Here is a 10,704-nt window from a genome sequence, read left to right as displayed (position 1 = left end):
ATGAGAAATCTCCCATCCCCTTTTTAAATGCCCGCAACAGGCCAGGCCGGGCCAGACCAAAAATGGAAGCCTGCAATTCCATCTGGGTTACCCATGTGGGCAGCGGGGACACAAGTACCTCAGCCATCTCCTGCTGCCTCATAGAGCATGCCTTAGCAGGATGCTGGAATCGGGAGCATTGCTGGGAGTTGCACCATGGCACTCTGATATGGAATGCAGGCATCTAAGAAGCATCTTAACTTTGTGCCAGACACCACTGCCTCTATTGTTTATAAACTACCTAGGCTGTGGTATTTTGTTATAGCAACAGAAAATGGGCTAAAACAAACTCTAATTTTTCTACCCTTATGTACTATGTCTTTGTGTCGTGTAAGATCTTTTTATTTAGCTATATCCAGAAGATTTTCTTCTTTTTTGTGTAAAAATTTTATGGCTTTATAATTAATTCAAGTAATTCATGGAGCCAGCATTGTGGTACAGTGGGTTAAGCTGCTACCTGCAACACCAGCATCCTATAAGTGTACCAGTTACCCAGATGGAGTTCCAGGCTCTTGGCTTCAGCCTGGCCTAGAGGCCTGGTTATTGAAGCCATTTGAGGAGTGAGTCAGTAGGTGGAAGATCTCTCTCTGTGGGTCTCTTCTGCTTTCTATCTGTAACTCTGCCTTTCAAATAAATAAATAAATCTTTTAAAACAAAAAACAATACATTTTGAGTTAATTTTTATCTAAAGTATTAGACTTAGGTCAAGCTTGTTTTTTCTTTTCACCCATGTATTTCCAATAGCTCCAGCACCGTTTATTGAAAGGGATATTTTCCCTCTATTAAAGTGCTTTGGAACCTTTGCCAAAAATCATTTAGGCACACAAGTATTTGTGCAAGTCTATTTTTAAGTTCTCTATTCTATTTCATTGATTTCTGTGTCTATTTTGGCTGAAGCTGATTAAACTAATTCCTCATACTCTATTTTTTTGTAAATATTTTTAGCTATTCTAGTTCCTTTATCTTTCTATATAAATTTTAAAATGATCTCATATATAAAATATATGAGTTTATATTTTATAAAATATATGTGTTGCTGGAGTTTTTTTTTAATAGACACAACACTAAAACTATTCAGTTTGGGGAGAATTGACATATTTACTGTAGTGTCTTCCAACTGATGAACATAACATGGATATTTGTTTATTTAGATTCTCTTTGACTTATTTCATTAGTGTTTATAGTTTTCAGCACCTAGACATTTCATTTATTCTTCTCTTTGAATGTTTGTTAATGGTACAGCATTTTAAATTTTGAAGTCCATAAACAGAGATAAATTTTACAAACTCTGAAGTGCACAAATTTTTTTTTAAGTAAGAAAAAAAAATAATATCAACACATGTACAAGCCACAGAGAGAGGTCACTGGGACTGATGAACTGAAAGCTTTTTTTTTTTTTTTTTAGAAAGCTTTTATTTAATAAATATAAATTTCATAGGTACAGCTTTAAGAATATAATGGTTCTTCCCCCCATACCCACCCTCCCACCCCACCTCTACTCCCTCTCCCATCCCATTCTTCATTAAGATTTAGTTTTAATTAACTCTATATACAGAAGACCAGCTCTATACTAAGTAAAGATTTCCACAATTTGCACCCACACAGACACACAAAGGATAAAGTACTATTTGAAGGCTAGTTTCACAGTTAATTCTCATAGTACAACTCATTAAGGATGGAGGTCCTACATGGGGAGCAAGTGCACAGTGAGTCCTGTTGTTGATTTAACAATTAATACTCTTATATATGACATCAATGATCACCCAAGGCTCTTGAGCTGCCAAGGCTAGGGAAGCCCTTTCAATCTACAAACTGTCAGTATTTAGACAAAGCCATAAGCAAAGTGGAAGTGCTCTCTTCCCTTCAGAGAAAAGCACCTCCTTCTTTGATGGCCCCATCTTTCCACTGGGATCTCACTCACAGAGATCCTTCATGTAGGTCATTTTTTTTGCTACAGTGTCACTTTCCATGCCTGAAATGCTCTCATGGGCTTTTTAGCCAGATCCAAATGCCATAAGGACTGATTCTGAGGTCAGCATGCTGTTTAGGGCATTTGTCATTCTATGAGCCTGCTGTGTGGCCTGCTTCCCATGTTGGATCATTCTCTCCTTTTTAATTCTTCCTATTATTATTAGCAGACACTGGTCTTATTTATGTGATCCCTTTGACACTTATTCCTATCTATATGATCAGTTACACACTTAAAATGATCACTTTAACTAGTAAGATGGCATTAGTACCACCCAGTTTAATGGGATTTTGAGTCCCATGGCAAGTTTTTAGCTTTATCCTTAGGGATAAATCCATCAGAAAAAAAAATATGGAACACTTCATGAATTTGCACAGCAGCCATGCTAATCTCCTCTGTATCATTCCAATTTTAGTATATATTCTGCCGAAGCAAGAACCTGAAAGCTTTCAGTATATAGGACACATAAGGTGGTGTGACTTATGGAAAAACACTAACAAAGTAACTATGGTTATATTTTGATATTCTGATAACTGACTATTAAGTGATCTTTCCAAGGAGAGAGTACATAGGTTAAAAATGTAGTATTTTTGTTTCACAATTACTGTCTGTCAGAAGGTCATCAGAGCATCTAATGTCCCCTGAACTGAGAAGGAATCCTGAGATCAAAGAGTGGAGATGGAAACTCCAAGTAAGGCAAGTTTATTAGGGCAATGTACATACGGGCTTCCAGATCAGGACAGATGAGGGGTCCAGCAAGGATTATTCTATGTGTGTGGCAAGAACCTAATTATTTGAGTCATCGCTGCTATCTCACAGGGTCTGGGAGGAAACTGGAGTCAGAAGTCAGAGCCAATGGGGCCAGTGCTGTGGCAGTAAATCCACTGCCTGCAGTGCCAGCATCCTATATGGGTGCCAGTTCCAGTCCTGGTGCTCCACTTCAATCTAGCTCTCTGCTATGGCCTGGGAAAGCAGTAGAACATGGCCCAAGTCCTTCAGCCCCTACACCCACCTAGGAGACCTGGCGAGAAGCTCCAGGCTCCTGGCTTCTGATTGGCCTAGCTCTGGCAGTTGTGACCATTTGGGAAGTGAACCAGTGGATAGAAGACCACACCCACCCCCTTTCTCTGCCTCTGTAATTCTGCCTTTCAAATAAATAAATAAATCTTTTTTTTTTAAAGATGTTGATGCTTAAAAAAAAAGTCAGAGCAGGAATTGAACTGAAGTGCTCTAATGAGGGACAGGGCACCTTGTCCACTAGGCTGAATGCCCACTCCTGGGGGCAAAATTTCATGCATTTACAAGTCAGTGTAGAAGCTTTGGGAGGACATCCATCAGACATCCTGTTGGTGTTTCCAACCTTAGTAGAAGGACTTTTGAGCGCACTAAAACTTTGCGGCTGTAGAATGGTCAGGGTCCTTGAAAAGAGAAATCAGAAGGGAGGGGCAGGCTTCAAGATGGCATTACTATGGTTTGCTGTTCCACAATACCCCAAACTGTTAAGTCCTTACACTTGAAATTTAAAAAGTTAGCTTAATAATCAATGACAAATTATGATCTAATTTCTAGATAGCAAAAAAATCTTGTATTCCTGGGTTAAACCCTACTTAGTCATGATATTTCATCACTTTTATATGTTACCTGATTCAGCTGCTAATGTTTGCTAAGATTTTACTTTTATTGTCATGAGTGATATTGGTCAATATTTTTATTTTCTTGGAATTCCTGTAAGGTTTTGGTATCAGGGTAATACTTTCTATTTGGTGCCAGAACTCCATCAGCATAACAGATAGGAATATTGAAATAGAATTTCTTTTTTAAGATTTATTTAATTATTTGGAGGAGGAGGAGAAGGAGAAAAGAGAGAGAGAGAAGCTGATTCACTACCAAAATGGCTCCAACAGCAGGCTCTGGGCCAAGCCAAGGCCAGGAGCCTGGAATTCCATCTGATCTCCTATGTGGGTGGCAGGAGTCCAAGTTCTCTGCTGCTTTACTAGGTGCATTTTCAGGGAGCTGGATCAGAAGTAGAGCAGCAGGGACTCAAACTGGCACTCCACAATGCTAGCCTCAGGAAGAGATTTTCGTGTGTGACTTGTACATCTATCCTTCTCCTCCATCTCTCAAGATGTCTCAAAGGGATTTCCTTCACTAAAGTATCAAAAATCCTGTAGTGAGGAAGACACGAGGATCCTTACCAAACCCTGTGGTGTCTGCCTTCTTCAGCCTAGGAATGACAGTGGAAGATGCCAGAGTTGAAATGGGCATAATATCGTCTCTCATTCAAATGTGTGGGGAGCAACTCAGACTAGACTGTTACTGGAATTAAGACTTATTCTATGCATCTGCTCTCCCACAATATGGCGCTGAGAAGGGAGTAAACAGCTTCTATACAGCTGCCTCTCGCCAACTTGATTGACTGAGCTGCAGAAGCTGATCTTGCTCCTGATTGGAGGAGAGCAGCGTACTCGGCGTGTGGGTAGCAGAGTTGGGATTGGTGGAAGAGGACTATAAAGGAGGAGAGAGACAACATGCACCAGGAACATCTATCTGAAGGAACACCTGTGCAACCCCCGAGAGAGCCGGCCGGCGGTGTGCCGCTCCCCCGCGGAAGTGGGGAAAGTGGCAGGGGGAACCGCCCTTCCACGGAGGTGGAAGGGTCGGTAGCCAACCCGGGAAGAACCAGCAGCAAACCCGGGGAGGGCCGAGCAGACGAAAGAACAGCGCAGGGTCCTGTGTCGTTCCTCCACGAAGAGGGGGAGCGACAAAATGTTTAAAATATCCCTCTGCTTCCTTGTCTCTCATAAACACACAACGTGGTCTTACTTTCCTGGAGCAAGAGGAATTGCTAAAGGCAATGAGAAGTGTTTGCACTTAAGTCTCAGCTCTTTTTTGCCACTGACTGCTCTATAATTCTGGTTAGCGACTTTAGGAAGGTGTGGGCATTTCAGACTGCTGAACAGCAGAACAGAACAGAACCCAGGCATTCTCAGACCCTCACTCTTAGAAAATGAGAAATGGGGGCTTTTTCAGGCAGCTTTTCATTACTGTCACAAAATACCCCAGGCAGGCTACTTTATAAAAAAAAAAGGAGTTTGGTTTGGCTCACAACTCTGGAGGTTCAGAGTCCAAGTAGCATGACCTAGGCTTTGGAGATAGCCTCACTTGACTGCACCTTATCACGGCTGGGACACGCATGTCTGCGTCTGTGTGGTCTCTCTCTTTGTAAAACCACCAAGATTCCTTCATGGGACTCCAACCATGATGACAGTACAATCTAATCACTTTTCAAAGTTCCTACCTCCAAACACCTTAGTTGGATTCAATTTCCAGCTTCTTGATACCATTAACATAAGACTTTGGAGATTAAAATCCTGCATGAGTTTGGGGGGGGGGGCACATTATTTTTAAAGCATACCAGGGGAAATTATATTCATATAAAAAATGTAAGTGTGTTATCAGTTAGGCTTGTTTGCTGTTTTTCTGATTCTCTTAGGACCCATAACTCTGTCGTGCTTTTAAAAAGTTTCAACTAGAATTGAGATAGAGAAAGCAGTTAATTTTAACACTCTTCAAAGAAATTACATTGGATATTTTTTGGAGATTCAAGCCATTTCACTGATAATTTAAATAGAATAATTTGTATGTTCCTAGAATTAATGAAACATTATCTATTTTCTGAAACACCTTACCTTATCATTGGTGTAGCAATAATTTGTTTTCTAGATTGAAAATAAGAAGTCACTTCTAAAAAGAAAATCTGTGGTAGTCTGAAGGAGAATGACTCTTTTAGTAAATGCATACGCATTTCCATTTAAAAAAAAATCTAGAGTCAATCTTCTTGTTCATGAATGCTCCCAGCCTTGGTTAATGTATTTAGATCTTGCTGATTAAATAGATGACTTTTGCTTCACCGTAATTATCTGTGAGAATGGGCTACTTGTCCTAAGGCTTTGCTGGTGCCTTGACCCCCTTCATATTACCACTTGCTTATTTTTGCAGCCCTGCCAAGGCCTGACCCCAAGCCTTAGGGAAGAAAGCACCTGCTGGAGTATAGAGACTTAGGGCATGTTTGCCAAAGGGAAGGGTTCACATGGTGATAGCAGATGATTGTCTGTTCCTTTCATTGCAGGTTACTCATTCAGTCCCCTCTATTTTTCTCCCATTTGTTTGGGTCTGAGCTAGCAGCTGTGTGTGGATGGGTTGTATGGGAACCTTTCATTTGCTCCTGCAAACCTCCTCTCAAATTGGGAGTGTCCCATGTTCCCTCATGACTATTGTCACAGAAAAAGGTGTGAAGAGATCCACCCACATAGCAGATACCGTTAGAGGGTATCACTGCATTATGGAGCACCCTCCCTCTCACTCAGCTTACAGGTGGGACACCATCACTGGTCACTTTCCCATCACTCCATCTCATTTTTACCCCCAATTCTGGAAAAGGGGAGTGAATCTAGTGCTAATTCTCCAAGTTTGTTATCTCAAGACCATTTCATACTCTGAAAAATTATTGAGGAACCCAAACAGGTTTTGTTTGTGTTATATCTATTTTTTAAAGATTTATTTTATTTGCTTGAAAAGCAGAGTTACAGAGAGAATGGGGGTGGGGGAGGAGAGAAAGAGAGAGAGAGGGAAAGGAGAGAGAGATCTTCCATCTGCTGGTTCACTTCCCAAATGGCCCCAATTACCAGGGTTTGGGTCAGGCTGAAGCTAGGGACCAGAAACTCCATCTAGGTCTCCCATGTGGTTTGCAGGGGCCATCTGCTGCTGCTTTCCCAGGTGCATTAGCAGGGAGCTGGATGGGAAGCAGAGCAGCTGGGACTGGAACTGGTGTGCTAGTATGCAAGGCTGGAGTTGCAGGCAGCAGCTTATCCTTTACACTGTGCCACAAGGCTGGCCTCCAGTGTTACATCTATTGATAATTCTTGATTAGAAATTAAAATGAGAAAAATTAAAAAGTATTCATTTATGTATTTAAAAACACAACAATAAGTACTGCTTATTAATGCAAATAACACTTGCATAAAGAATTACTGTTTTTCAAAATGAAAGAATTAGTGAGAAGAGTAACATTGTTTTACATGTTTGCAATATTAATGACTAAACAGAGACATTTGGATTCTCTTATCAGATGTGCCAATCTATTGCTTTGGTTAAAGTAAATGAAGAAAATCCAGCAATACAGTTATGTAATTGAAAAATGAAGGAATGTTTTAGTAACTTTTTTGGATAAATTTGGATAATTTTCAATAGTTGAGAAGTGCAAATTTCTTGAATGATAGTCTCAGTGTGGACTCTGAAACCAACAGTAGTGAATATTTTGTATCTATTACATTAAAGTTCAGGACTCTATCTTAACCTTGAGATTTTGATTATCCATGCATGATTTTATGACATGTATTGGGTATTTGGAAAATATCAGTTCAGTGAATTATACAAATGCTGATACATTTCTTTTTTTATGATTTTATTTATTTGAGAGGTAGCATTATAAATAGTGAGAGGGAGAGTCAGAGAGAGAAAGGTCTTCCATCTGCTGGTTCAGTCCCCAAATGGCCGCAATGGCTGGAGCTGAGCCAATCTGAAGCCAGGAGCCAGGAGTGTCTTCTGGGTCTCCCACATGGGTGCACGGGCCCAAGTGGTTGGGCCATCTTCTACTGATTTCCCAGGCCATAACAGAGAGCTGGATTGGAAGTGGAGCAGCTGAAAACTAGAACTGGTGCCCATATGGGATGCCAGCGCCATGGGTGGAGGATTAACCTACTGTGCCACAGTGTGGGCCCCAATGCATTTCATTTTATAGCATCAAAAAGCTCCATGTTCATTAATATTACCATTGATCTCATGAAAAAATCTAAGTATTGGGATGATGTCAAGCTTATGGCAACATATGCAAGTTTCCAAAACTATTACTTTAAAGCTAGAATGTTTTCATTGGCAATGAATCTTGTCAGTTGTTTTCTTTGTAATGGCAGGTTAAGATTACTTTTGGGGGCGGGTACTGTGGCACAGCAGGTTAATACCCTGGCCTCTGCTGTGACCTGGGAAAGCAGTAGAAGATGGCTCAATTCCTTGGGCCCCTGTACCCGTGTGGGAGACCTGGAAGAAGCTCCTGGCTCCTGGCTCCTGGCTCCTGGCTTCGGATGCGTGCAGCTCTGGCCGTTGCGGCCATCCGAGGAGTGAACCAGTGGATGGAAGACCTCTCTCTCTCTCTACATCTGCCTCTCTGTATTTCTGCTTTTCAAATAAATAAATAAACCTTAAAAAAAGAAAAAAGAGAAATTGTTGGCCCATTAAAAAAAAGCCACTAATTCAGTTTGCCAAACAATTGTAGTGCTTTTTTCTTGAGATAATTGTAAAATTTTGGAATTTAATAGAAGTGCCTTATTTAAACTTTTTTTTTTTTTTTGACAGGCAGAGTGGACAGTGAGAGAGAGAGACAGAGAGAAAGGTCTTCCTTTGCCATTGGTTCACCCTCCAATGGCTGCCGCAGCTGGTGCGCTTGCAGCCGGTGCACCGCGCTGATCTGAAGGCAGGAGCCAGGTGCTTCTCCTGGTCTCCTATGGGGTGCAGGGCCCAAGCACTTGGGCCATCCTCCACTGCACTCCTGGCTGCTGCAGAGAACTGGCCTGGAAGAGGGGCAACCGGGACAGAATCCGGTGCCCCGACCGGGACTAGAACCTGGTGTGCCGGTGCCGCAAGGCGGAGGATTAGCCTAGTGAGCCGTGGCGCCGGCCTTATGTAAACTTTTCATTTGGTCACAGAGAATGTTAAAAAAAAGAATTCCAACAGTTGAGATTTTAGTAAATAATACTAAGTAAAAATAGATAAACATTAAAAGAAAATAAATCAAAAGGCAAGTGGGAGTGGGCTCCCTCTCACTTCTGCTCTTTTGTCATCAGGACATACTGTTCAAGGCAGCGTCTTGGGAGTGGAGAAACTGGGCTCCTACCTCCTAGGACCTTGACCTTGGACTTGCCAATCTCCAGAACTGTGAGAGAACTGATTTCTGTTCTTTATAAATCACCTTGTCTCAGATGTCCCGTGATAGCAGCACAAACCCGGACGAAGACAGTACCTAAAGCACCGGCAGCTTATCCGCAACGATTTTTGCACTACCAGTACAAATGTCAGCACAGTGAAAAAGATGAGGAGTATTTTGAAAATCCTTTTTATCTCATTGATCTCACACACTGAGAACTGCTGGGTCTATGGGTCAGCATAAGAGACAGTGACACAGTTCTAAAACGCAAGCCTTTTAATAGAATTCTCTTGAGTTTTGCCAGGCCTACTATTTCTCATGTTCTTTCTCATGTGCTGAACCTGCTTCTTTACGGCTGTTTGGGGAGTCCTATCCCTGACTGCCATGTTCTCCTTAGGTAGCATTGAACACTCAACCCAGGCGCTAACAGCCTTTTTATGTCTGCTCAGTTGGTCATATGTCTGTATTTAGACATACATTTTTAAGTATACATCGAGAGTTATATTTATCCCGTGTGCATCATATCTCCTGGAACTTCATCCGCTTTTCTTTGGTGGGGAGGGCATTCTTCTTGATTTTTCTAGTATTGCTATTTGCTCCCCTTGCCCTCCCCATACCTTTTACATATTTATTGCTTCTATGGTATTTTTGGAAACAGAAGTGGAAAAACTTTGATTCCACTTGTCATTTCCTTAAATCCAAAAGTATTCCTTATATTTGAAAGTAAGGAGAATTTAGACTTTCCATTAATGTGGATGGGTCTTTTCCCTGACTGGTTGACTGGAATGATGAGGTTTTAGATACTTTGTAACTTGGGAATGCACTCTTCACCTCAATGTCAACTTGGGCTGAGCTGCCTCCCTCCAGAGTTCATTTCAAGGGCAGGGAGGTTGTACAAGCCAGAGATGTCATAGTGTCTCAGCCTTTCTAGCTGGCTCAATCCCAGAGCAATGTTCTGTTCTTACTCCAAACAATTCTTCATTAAATTTGGCAACAGGAATTGGGTCTGGCTCTTAAGGTCCTGTTTAAAACTGTTTATCCTTTTCAGTATGTTTTCATGACTTCGTATTTTCTGGCAAGAAATTATGGTAAAAATATCTTTCTTTTCACCAAGTTCTAAGTCAAACAAATAGAAATCTTTATGGGAGAAATCCTGGAAGGAGGGTGGTCTGTGGCAGGAAAGGAGATAATGGATCATCAGTTGACTGAGTAATGCAGAATCCAGGATAAGGTCATCAACCACAGTCAGCTTTTTTGTGTGTACTGATATTAATATCATATCAAGGCCTTTAAGGCCAGGGAAGTTTAGACACCACATTATATTTATATTGGCTAAGCACTGTGGTGCTGCGTATTAAAACCCCAGCCTGCAGTGCTGGCATCCCATATGGGTGCTGGTTCGAGTCTCGGCTGCTCCTCTTCTGATCCAGCTCCCTGCTATGGCCTGGGAAAGAAGTGGAAGATGGCCCAAGTCTTTGGTCCCCTGCACCCATGTGGGAGACCTGGAAGAAGATCCTGACTCCTGGCTTCAGATCAGCTCAACTCTGGCCGTTGCGGTCATCTGTAGAGTAAACCAGCAGATGGAAGACCTCTCTCTCTCTCTCTCTCTCTGCACCTCTCCTTCTCTCTCTGTGTAACTCTGACTTTCAAATAAATAAAATAATTCAATAAAAAATTTATATTGGCTATATTTTTGTTACTTCAGCAGAGATAAAGC

At 41.5% G+C, this 10,704-nt stretch overlaps 1 pseudogene; it reads right to left on the bottom strand.

Moving 5' to 3' along the window:
- Nucleotides 1–2,353: 2,353 nt before the first annotated feature.
- On the bottom strand, nucleotides 2,354–2,447 carry LOC127485089 (U6 spliceosomal RNA; annotated as a pseudogene).
- Between the last annotated feature and the right edge of the window lie 8,257 nt (nucleotides 2,448–10,704).

This window comes from Oryctolagus cuniculus, chromosome 1 (genome assembly GCF_051225735.1).
Source record: "Oryctolagus cuniculus isolate XC-2025 breed Fujian yellow rabbit chromosome 1, ASM5122573v1, whole genome shotgun sequence".
NCBI lineage: Eukaryota > Metazoa > Chordata > Mammalia > Lagomorpha > Leporidae > Oryctolagus > Oryctolagus cuniculus.
This window is presented reverse-complemented; position numbering and strand designations above follow the sequence as displayed.